Source organism: Humulus lupulus, chromosome 8 (genome assembly GCF_963169125.1).
Source record: "Humulus lupulus chromosome 8, drHumLupu1.1, whole genome shotgun sequence".
NCBI lineage: Eukaryota > Viridiplantae > Streptophyta > Magnoliopsida > Rosales > Cannabaceae > Humulus > Humulus lupulus.
In genome coordinates, this window is record NC_084800.1 from 118,991,243 (window position 1) to 119,003,576 (window position 12,334).

Genomic DNA, 12,334 nt, shown 5'->3' on the forward strand with positions numbered 1-12,334 from the left:
GAACTATTCATGAACTCATATTTATGTTTATTGGATCTTTTCATTCATTCGTTAAGGTCTCTTAGAACATTGAGGATAATGACTTTTGTTTTGGAGATTCAATATCATGGATGGTTGGGAACATGAATTACAATAATGGAATCCATGCTTTCCTAACGGATCGAATATTGGTTCCCTTAAGGGTTGATTCTGGAAGTGAATAGTTATTGCGCTCAAATCTATAATTAGATTATAGATTAATTATTCGCTAATGAATTAATGGTACTTAAGGATCAAGAGGTAATTATAAGGGTAACATGGTAATTTTGACTAGCTCTAATTAACGAACCAATAATGGATGACAGAACTACATATATTGATTATATCAATGAACTACTATAGAATACTCTGTAAATATAATTCTATAAATACATAGAATGCAATTCCATATTTATAGTGGAGTTATCATGGAATTAATAAATAAGGTTATTAGATTTAAGAGTTTAATTAATAATCTGGTTTATTGGAGCTTCGTATTATAGGTTCATGGTCCCCATATCACCTATGTCCCACACTGTCAAGGGTAAGGATGTCAAAAGAAATATTTGTAAATAGAAAAGACTAAATTGCAAAGAAATTAATTTTCCAGGGCAAGGGAATATTTATGTGATAATTATGGGTAATTAATTAATTGTGAATTAATTAATTATTTAACTATATAGTTTTTATTTTGAAAAGATGTAGGTTAAAATTAATATTAATCTTGTTTGGATTAATATAAAGAGGGAGAATAATAAATATCTTGTTTATAATATGATATTTATTTATTTATTTTAAAACTGATATATTTTAAGATAAAGTTTTAATTTTGAATTAACTGGTATTTATGTTGGGATAAATATATTGTCTTAAAGATTGATTAAACAAACAAATGAGAAAATCAAGGAAACCTGATACAAGCTTGTTTACACACACTATATTGTACAGTGTGTGCCGTCTATAACAAGGATTTAATCCCTGGGATTTGAATTTTGAATTTCCAATAATTTTGTTTAATCAGTTATTCAATTATTCTTTTTAAATATGATTTAAATAAATAATTAAATATAAATATCTAATCAGTTTTGATTTGAATTATATTTTAATTAAATAAAGTTTATTTAATTAGATTAAATATCTTTATAAGTCTGATTGTACTTGAATTTCAATATAAGAGCTTCATTATTTTTTTGAGAAATAAAAATATTGACTCTCTCTCTAAAGCGATAGTGTTTTCAAAACTTGAAAACTATTCTAAATCTTCTCTATGTCAAAACTCTCTAGATCTCATGTGTTGAGTAAATCTAGGGAGTCACATAAATCAACCTTTTGAATCCTACGTGCCCACACACGTCCTTGTGCGTTTGAGGATTGGTCTGGAAGATCAGGGTGTGAGATCTCAGAACAATGGATAGGAAGATCGTTGATTTATACAAAAAGACTCAAGGACACTTGATAGGATACAAGAGGTAATCTCTGATCTGTTTGTATGTGATTTAATATTTATATATGTGTATGATCCTGGCTGGTATCAATATTTATTAAAATGGGTTCATATATTCAGCTGCGCACCTCTGATTTTATCATTTAACATCGAATTGATTAGCTCGTAGATGCAACTGCAGGTCATAACATCATGTCCTTCATGGATGCATACTCTGGCTATAACTAGATATCCATGCCGCACCCGACCAAGAGTATATGAGATTCATGACCAATAAAGGCATGTATTGCTACAATGTGATGCCTTTTGGGATCAAGAACACCGGAGTCACATATCAAAGATTGGTGAATAGGATGTTTAGCGAACAAATAGGGAATAACATGGAAGTTTATGTGGGGGATATGCTAGTAAAATCCAAGCATAATTGTAACCATGTGGACGATCTCGTTGAATGCTTCGTTGTGCTCCGGAAGTACAATATGAGACTAAACCTACAGAAATGCTCATTCGGACTATCCTCGGGAAAGTTTCTCGGACTAAACCTACAGAAATGCTCAACAATGGAGTAAGCTTTTGTAAATTTCACAATAGCCTGAGTGTACAATGAGTTTTCCAACCCCTTTTCTGGAGGGGTAATGATCTATTTATACTGAAGCTCTAATGGCTCCTCATACATTGTGGTCCCAGGGGACAAGACTGTACATAGGTACATTGTCTGGGTAGTGGCACAGGTCATGGTGGAGCAGAAGGTCATGGTGTCGGCCTGGTATGTTCTCAGAGGCGTGAACATAGTGCTTCCACTCTCTGTATCAATCTGTACTTCCACCACCTGCGTGATATAGATGTCAGGGTCACGCTTTTGTCCCCCTCATGGTCGTACGTCCTGCACCCGTACACGTACGGGTACTTTGTATCTGATGGTTATGCTGGTACGTGGAACCTTGGGGGACCGCAAGACCATGGTGGTGTGAGGCCCTTGCACATGGGTGGTGGCACGAGACGCTTTATGGGGCTGCGGGACCATGAATGCGCGAGGCCCTTGCTCATGGGTGCACGAGGCCCTTGATGTGTGGCCGAGGGATGTTTAGTGGAGGCCATGTCTCACAAGGCCCCTAGGGGCGCGAGACGCTTTAGGGGGCTGCGGGACCATGAGTGTGCGAGGCCCTTGCACATGGGTGCACGAGGCCATGGGTTGCTTGGCACGAGACCCATGATGTAAGGCCTTAGGTGCGTGGCCGAGGGGTGTTTGGCGAGAGACCCATGCTGCGGCTGTGCGAGGCATGAGGCCATGGGAATGCCTACACGAGACGCACCTGGGCGAGGCCCTGAGAATGCCTACGCAAGGCGCACCTGGGCAAGGCCCTTAGGCGCGCGAGACGGCTCCACGAGGTGCACTTAGGCGAGGCCCTTAGGCACGCGAGACGGCTCCACAAGGCGTAGGCTACAGCTGCGTGAGGCGCGAGGCCATGGGGATGCCTACGTGAGACGCACCTGGGTGAGGCCACGAGGACGCCCACGCAAGACGCACCTGGGCGAGGCCCTTAGGCGCGCGAGACAGCTTCGCGAGACACACCTAGGCGAGGCCCTTGGGTGTGCAAGACGGCTTCATGAGACCCACCTGGGCAAGGCCCTTAGGCGCGCGAGACTCCCCCACGAGGCATGGTGCAACATGTGCATATGTGCGAGATGGGCATGTCTAGGATGTAGCCAATATCGTGAGGATCGAAGGTTCCATCATGTGACCCGTGGCCTCTTGGGACTACATCAGGGGTCATTTTGCACAATGTGACTTATCCTCATTCTAGGCCTTAAGCTCTAGGCCAGCCCGATCTCTAAAACTCAGCTTGCGCTGCTCGTTGGGTCACTTCTTTCATCTTCGCAGACCCTTACTCATCTCAACGCGGGATCGTGTGTTTACTTGTTATTATTTTTTTTTTCTTGGTGGATTTTTTGCATCCACACTTTCCCCCCAGTCTATAGGGAGGCCTTTAGGCGTTCTTGTAGACTCTTCTCTTCCTTTGTATCATTCTCTTATTCTTCTTCTTCTTCTTCTTTTTTTCTTTTTTTATTATTATTTTTTATTTTTTTATTATTATTATTATTTTGTATTTATCATGTTCGAGGTCCTTTCGAACCCACGCGAAAGGGGGTTCGGTAGGTCTCTCTTTGGTGCATCTTGATTGTATCTATAAGGATATGTTGACCCCTTGAGTTCTGGTTATCCCTTTTACATACTTTTGTGCGCGCTTATTTTTTCTTGCGAGAAGCGTCCTTCTCGTCATTAGGCATAGTACTATTTTTGCAAGCGTCTTCTTTGAGACCCTTTTTGCAAGCGTCTTCTTTGAGACCCTTTTTGCAGGCGTCTACTTTTGAGACCCTTTTTCGTAAGCTTCTACTTTGAGACTCTTTTTGCAAGCGTATATTTTTGAGACCCTACTTCGTAAGCATCTACTTTTGATACCCTTTTTGAAGGCGTCTACTTTTGAGATCCTTTTTACAAGCGTCTACTTTTGAGACCCCTTTTTGTAGGTGTCTACTTTTGAGACCCTTTTTGAAATTTTTGAGGTGATGTCCCCTCAGGTCGGGACTTTCATGGCTCGATGGTCTTCATACAATCTCAAACTTGGTCTGCGACCCCTCTAGCACGACGCCCCCTTTTATATGGAATCTTCAAACGTATTGGTTGTAGGGCGACTGGAGGAAGGTTCTCTTTCTTCAACATGCGAGTTCTTATGGCCCTCTTCCACACGTATGTACTTTTGGGCTCTCTCTCGAAGTCATCTAAATTCAAAACTTCTCTTCTGAGCATGTTAGCCCATAACTTGCTTCCTGGATGAACTCTGGCTGTAATATCCATCTTGAGCTCCGCTTTGGTTACATTTCTCACCTTTGTTGCTTCCATATTGAACCTATGGATGTAGTTCTTCAGACTTTCATTTTCACCTTGCTTTATGTTAGCGAGGCTGGTAATTGGCATGATGTAATCACAGGCTACATGGTGTTGCTGAAGAAATTCATCAGAGAATTGCTGCCATGACTTGATTGTTCTGGCCTTAACCTCTTGAACCACTTATACGCCACTCCTTTAAGCGTAACAACAAAGCAATGGCACTTTTCCCTGTTGCTAACCCCTCCTAACCTCATCAAGATATTGAAGGAGTCTAAGTGATATTTTGGGTCTGTAGTACCCTCGTACGGAGTCATGCGAGGCTCTCTGAAGCCAGTGGGAATTCGCTCGGCCTGGATCTCTCTTGTGAAGGGCGAATCACGGTCAAATTCTTCGTCATCTTTGTGCCCCCCAAATGCAGTGGTAATCTTTCCTCGAGGGCTTCGCATTTTGATGTCTAGTTCCCTCCTCTTTTTGCTTAAGGAGTCTTGCGGGTCCTCAGACTGAACCCTTGCTCTGGTTGTGTTCCTCGGGGGAACCGCGGGGGGCACTTCTTTTGAGGTGACTTCTGCTTGACTCCCACGACCATCGTCTTCCCTCCGCCTTTACTCCTCGGGGCATTTCGCCGGTCTAGACCCCTCATGGTGCTTTGTCTAGGGAGTTTTACTGGTGGAAAGTCGGGTTCTCCCATCGTCTACGGGGGTAGTGTTTTCCCTTTTTTTACGCTCCTTCTCTTTATGCTTAGGAAGGGGTATGCTCGACTTTCCTTGCAGTAGGTCGTTTAAGACTTCTTGCATGCTCTCTATCATGGTTTCCAGCCTTCGAGTCTTTTTATGTAACTCTTGAATTTCATCCTTGTAGAAACGAGTCCTTGAGCTAGAACTTACCAAGTACACCCTGGGACCCTTGCCTGGTTCGTTCATCGATGGACCTTGGTCTTGGTGGCTTGAGCGTGGTGCTACCGGGGGACGGTGAAGTGGATGAACTGGCAGCTCTGAATGATCTCCATCGGGTCGGATAGCCGGGGGCGATGCTTCCTTCTCCTCCCTTGGGGGAGGAAGTTCTTCCGGTCTGCCTCCATGCTTGGGCGAAGGGGGGTTTTTCTCGGAAGCCCTCCGCTCTACTCTGTCCGGGCGAACCTCATCCTCTTGTATTTTCCGTAGGCGTTCTAAACGTCTTAGCATCTTTCTTTGTTGGAAGTGATGGAAGAACGTTGGTTTTATGCTTGTTCTTCCCACAGACGGCACCAAACTATTGATGGTAAAATCTCGTCAACGAAATTAGATCGGAAAACTCAAAGATATGTATGGAGATATTTAGATACGAACTTAGAATAAACTATAAGGAAAAGTAAGAACAAATCAACAATGGAGTAAGCCTTTGTAAATTGCACAATAGCCTGAGTGTACAATGAGTTTTCCAACCCCTTTTCTGGAGGGGTAATGATCTATTTATACTAGAGCTCTAATGGCTCCTCATACATTGTGGTCCCAGGGGACAAGACTATACATAGGTACATTGTCTGGGTAGTGGCACAGGTCGTGGTGGAGCAGAAGGCCATGGTGTCGGCTTGGTATGTTGTCAAAGGCATGAACATAGTGCTTCCACTCTCTGTACCAATCTGTACCTCCACTACCTGTGTGATATAGATGTCAGGGTCACACTTCTGTCCCCCTCATGTTCGTACGTCCTGCACCCGTACGCGTACGGGTACTTTGTATCTGATGGTTATGCTGGTACGTGGCACCTTGGGGGACCGCAGGACCATGGTGGTGTGAGGCCCTTGCACATGGGTGTGCGAGGCCTTGATGACCAGGTGTGCGAGGGTGGTGGCACGAGACGCTTTAAGGGGCTACGGAACCATGAGTGCCTGAGGCCCTTGGTGCATGGTCGAGGGGTGTTTAGTGGAGGCCATGTCTCGTGAGGCTCCTAGGGGCGCGAGACACTTTAGGGGGCTGCGGGACCATGAGTGCGCGAGGCCCTTGCACATGGGTACACGAGGCCCTTGGTGCGAGGCCATGGGGTGCTTGGCGCGAGACCCATTCTGCGGCTGCGCGAGGCGCGAGGCCATCGGAATGCCTACGCGAGACGCACCTGGGTGAGGCCCTAAGAACGCCTACGCGAGACGCACCTGGGCGAGGCCCTTAGGTGCGCGAGACGGCTCCACGAGGCGTAGGCTACAGCTGCGTGAGGTGTGAGGCCATGGGGATGCCTACGTGAGACGCACCTGGGCGAGGCCCTTAGGCGCGCGAGACAGCTTCGCGAGACGCACCTAGGCGAGGCCCTTGGGTGTGCGAGACGGCTTCGTGAGACGCACCTGGGCGAGGCCCTTAGGCGCGCAAGACTCCCCCACGAGGCATGGTGCAACATGTGCATATGTGCGAGATGGGCATGTCTAGGATGTAGCCAATATCGTGAGGATCGAAGGTTCCATCATTTGACTCGTGGCCTCTTGGGACTACATCATGGGTCATTTTGCACAATGTGACTTATCCTCATTCTAGGCCTTAGGCTCTAGGCTAGCCTGATCTCTAAAACTCAGCTTGCGCTGCTCGTTGGGTCACTTCTTTCATCTTCGCAGATCCTTACTCATCTCAACGCAGGATCGTGTGTTTACTTGTTATTATTTTTTTTTCTTGGTGGATTTTTTGCATCCACAAACCTTATTTCCAAGCACATCCTATACATATATTGACTGATCAACCATTAAGGCAAGTGCTATCCAAGCCTCAGGCCTCCGGAAGATTATTAAAATGGGTTGTCAAACTCAGTTAGGTTGAGAAAACCTACCTTCCAAGGACAACGATCAAGGGGCAGGCCTTATCAGATTTTATATTTAAATGTACAAGAATAAACAACGAGGAAGTCATAATCCCAACTTGCGAGTTATGGAGACTTTACGTCAATGGATATGTTGACCCTCGAATTGGTCAATGACACAGAATCAAGTAAAACGATAGAAAATGAGATGAAAACAAGATGAAAAGATAAATGACACAAAAGATTTATAGTGGTTCGGCCCCAATAAAATGGTAACAACCTACGTCCACTTAGTGTTCTTATTGATGTATAATTCCAAGAACTGTGATCAATGAACTAGGGTTCACGAGTTTCACAAGCTTTTAGATGAATACAATTATGGTGGATAAAAGCACTCTATTTCTCTCTTAGAATACTGAAGTTCCAAAAGTCCCCCCTTCTCTCTCGAGCCCTTTGATTCTTATTTATAGGCTCAAGGAGTTCTACATGGGCCAATGGGCCTTAATTATATTTAATACATGCGTATCTAAATAATAATGAATTTTACAATTAATACGTAATTATACGTTTACATATATGAAGAAAATAAATGAAAATATGCGACCAGACTGGTCTCCCATAATTATGATGTCTGATGAGCCAATTCTCTTCTGGTCGATGGTCGAACAGATTATATACTCACTTAAACTGCCACGTGCATCCCACGTGTTGACCAATCCTTCCACGTCATCAGGTAATTTGTTTTTGGGTAAACATTTGCCCCCCAAGTTTATTTTATTGCGACCATCATAAAGTAAACTTAACCGACCGACCCTTCTTATGACCTGTCACATCTGTCAGTGCCTTTTCGAAAAAGTAGCTAATTATGGCTGTTGCAGTTTCCCAAAAGTGTTTTGATGGCTAACACGCTTTCCCACGTCTCAAAATTTCACTCCCATCATTACCTCTTTTAAAGTGCCACGATCGGCATAAATAATTCATTCTTATCTCTTTTTACTTTTTACCATTCTTCTTTTCCTCAAGAATTCTAAAGAAGAAAGCAAGAAAAACTCGGACGATCCGTGGTGCGTCTGTCCAACCGTTTGAATCAACACTCATGACTTCACTTCAATCTTCCATTCAAGTAATTTTTTTTATCTTCCTTGTCTCTGATATACCTTACAACGTCTATTTCTCTATTTTTTTAATATTTGGTGCTTTTAGTTTTTGAATATTCTTGAGGACAAAAAAAATTGGGGTAATCGGGCTCGTAGGCAGTAACATGGTAGGATAGGAGTTTAAATTTGAAAAAACACTAAATTAGGCTTAGGAATTGGCTTGAGAAGTATGAATACTGATTTAGAGTGCAAAATCGAAGTAAAAAATTCAATTTTTATGCACTCGAAAAAATCTGGGGTTTCCTGCCTATTTTCGGAGTCGAAAAGTTTCCCTGAAAAAACTTTTCACTTCTGCTTTTTAATCCATTTTTCCCAACTGCTCGAATGTTTTTAGTGTTTACGTTAGAATGTTGTTGGTCGTATAAAATCTTATCTTTTATACACGAGCAACGTTACCTCAATGTTTCCACTTCTTCTGTCTGTTGGCTGTAGATTCTCATCTCCCCTTTTCTATTCTCAGATTTTCATGCACAATCCTTGGGGAGGTGAGAGCCCGATTGACGACGATCTGCTGGCACTACTGTTCGAGGATGAAGGACAACCATCGCTTCCTTTTTCAGATGTCCCACTTCCTCAACACAACCCAAGGACCAGACCTTAGACTAGTCAACAGAACATGGGTCGCATGAAGTATACTGCTTGCAGAAAGAAGGGAACAACCAATTCTCCTTCTAACCAGCCTGCCCCTCGCATAAAGGAGCCTTCTACAAATCCCCAGCTTGTAAATACTATACCGCCCAAAATCCAAACTAAAGCCCGACCTCGCGACGGCTTTAGGCCAGAGTTCGAATGGTATGTTGCGCCTCCTCGCATCGTCTCTGCTAGGATGGTAACTAACTATCTCAAGAAGTACGATTTTCATGGGATAATCCTCATCAAACCTTCACCCAACCAACAGGCAAGCGTACATGGGGGTGCCTTCAGCGCCTGGTCAAGGTATCATATCAAGGCAGGGGCAATCTTGCCTCTGCACAAATTCTTTCAAGGGGTGGCCAATTATTTTCAGGTCGCCCCTTTTCAAATTACCCCCAACAGATATAGAGTACTATATGCACTCTATATCCTTTATAACCATAAGAAGTGGCCAGTACCAATACCACATGAGATCAACTACTTGTTCGATTTCAAATCCAATCCCAACCATAACAACATGGGGTTCTTCCACTTCTACCACTAGGAGTCTGCTCGCACCTTCCTGAGCGACATTACCTACAAGTCCAATGTAGGGAAGTATTTTTAGGACTACTTTCTTACAACAGACCTAGTCGTTGATAACCTAGCCTTCACCTAAGGAGGTAAATCTTTTACTCACTGGTCGTTTAATTTCTTCTACCTTTTCCATATCGTCTTTAGAACTTTGGTGTTGTTTAGGTCCATGGTACCAACCAGTCCCTACTCCAGAGATGGAGATAAGGGCAGCTGCCTTGGCCAACATGACGGAAATCGAAAAAAGCGTCAAGGAACTGGTCACGGAGAGCAGCTTAAGGCTGGTCGGCCTTCTTGCACCTCACCAGGATGTGAGGGAGTCCATAGCAGGGAGTGCTACTAGAAGGAGAGATCCCCGAGCAACACTAGAATGTATCACAGCCCCCGAGGAGGTGGGCAACAGGAGTGACCATCAGGGAAGCTTCTAGCATTCCACGAGCTATTGCAATTCTGACCCAACACGGGACGGACAAGTAGAAACTTCCAGAACACCTCGAGCCCATACTCAAGTCTTCTAATGAGAACGATATCGAATTCTCACTCTTAGATAGTTTGCCCATTCCCTGTCATTTATTCGACGGGGACGACAACTTTAAATATGTGATTAGTAGTTTAAATTCAGACTTCTTCGAAGCAGAGAGTGATTGTAGCAGTAGTACCATAAATAAGGCATCGACCAGTAATAATAGCTCGGGTATATTACTTAGAATTTTTCTTACTCTTATTTCCTTGCTTTAGTAAGTATCTCAATTTATATTGCCTGATCGTTTGTTTATATCATGCAGGCATGCCTTCCGATGACGCATTTGACCTGTACAGCCAACCCAAAACCACTGCTCCTACGAGTAGGAAGAAGAGAAGTAGGCGACATCCTTGGAAAAGTAGTAGCGATCCCTCAAAGAAAAGGGCTCAGACTGAGGATCCTTCCGCACATGTACCTTCTAAGGAAACTACTCCTCCTCCAGCTCCCGTCGACCAGACTCCACCAGCTCCCATTGACCTGACTCCTCCATCTCCTGTCAACCCAACGCCTTCTAACCAGTCAGGAAAAACTCAGGTCGAGGCTGTTCTGAACACACTGAAGAAGCTATCAAGACATTGGCACAGTCAGGAAGCCTTCAGCAATGTCTCCACCATGAAGGTTGAGCAGATTCTCAGTTGCTCACTAAATGAAATACTCAGTGTAAGTTGCTATTTTTTTGCTATGTCTTATTCTATCTCGCCTGTTTTATTTATACTAATAGCTTTTCTTTTTTCTCTAATCGTAGGGCGTTTTGACCCTGAGTACCGGTTGGCGTCGCTTGGAGGAGATGTCTACCAAGCATGCTGAAGAGATTAAGGATGTCAAGGGAAAACTCGCCGAGCAGCTCAAGGCGGCCAAGAGTAGACACGCCCAACTGGTCGAGGAGCTAAGAGCATCTGAGGAGCAAAATGCCAAACTAGGCGGGGATCTGAAGCAACATAAGGAGGCCTGGACCAAAGTCACTAAATCCAAAGAGAGGTACAAGGAGTCTTCGGTGTTGAACTTCAAAGAGGCCTCCAAATTCCAAGATGAATTGGTGATCAACAGGAAAGAAACTGCTAAGTTGGAGGATTGAGTTAAATTGCTCGAAGAAACCAATGCTATTGGTCCAAATAGGTTCAGGGGAGCAACGTTTAAATGCTTTTATATGTTCTGGAAAAACAATCACGAGATGAACTTTGATTATTTACCAGAGCGTATGAAGCAGGCTGAGCTGGCAAAAAGCATTGCTCGCCTGGAGGAAGAGGAGATAGCTCATGGATCCCCTGAGAATTCTTTGGCCACAAGTATTGAAGGCATTGATGAGAGTGTTGATACCACAGTCAACCAGTAGCCTCAGCAAGACCCTCAGATGCTCCTGCCGTTCCGTAATTTTTGTTTATTTTATTTTAATTTGTAACTAGGACACACGAACTGCGATTTGTGATGTCAAGACAATTTTTTGTTGCGTAGGCAACTTTCCTTTTAATTAACAATTACATCCGAGCAATAACTGCTTGCAGTGTAAAACATTTTACTTTTGATATTATCATATTTGCACTTTATTATAACATTTATTCGCATGACCGAACTTAGCATAACACATTGTTTTGATTTAACAAAATTTAAACCAATTTTTGAAAAATACTCTAAGTACCGTAGTATGCTTTCCCTTATTTTGCTCGTGTGTTTACATATGCCTGTTGATATGCTTTGCTTGCTTAGTACCTTATATGCCCCCCAAGTGATTGAGGAGCTCAAGGTCCTCGGTCACTTGCCAAGACCAAGACCTGTTCGAACATTATTGCTCGTAAAAATACTTATAAAAAGAGATTATATAGAAAAACAACACACGTAATGAGAAAATACTTGTAATAAATACAATAATGGGCAAGAATAACTGGCTACGCACAGTTCCTTTTAATTCTCGTAATAAATGGAAAATTGTGTCTGTACGAGTGACCAAAAAATTGATCTTACACTTACAAGCGACTAGTCATACAACTGACTAAACCTTGTTCATAAACTTGTAAAAGGTGAAATTAATACAAGCCAGATCTTTAAAAAGGACTGTTTATTGATAATACTTGCGCAGGTGTTCTCAATTCCAATAGCGAGGAATGAGATCTCCATTTAAGCGAGCAAGTTTATAGGTGACTGGTTGGAGGACTTCTTCAATTTGATACGGACCTTCCTAGTTAGGTCCAAGCACTCCAGCAGCTTGATCGCGGGTGTTAAGAAAAACTCTTCTAAGTACCGAATCTCCCACGTTAAATTTTCTTTCCCGTACTTTAGAGTTGAAATACTGAGCGACATTTTGCTGGTAAGCTGCTACTCAGAGTTAAGCTTGCTCGCGCCTT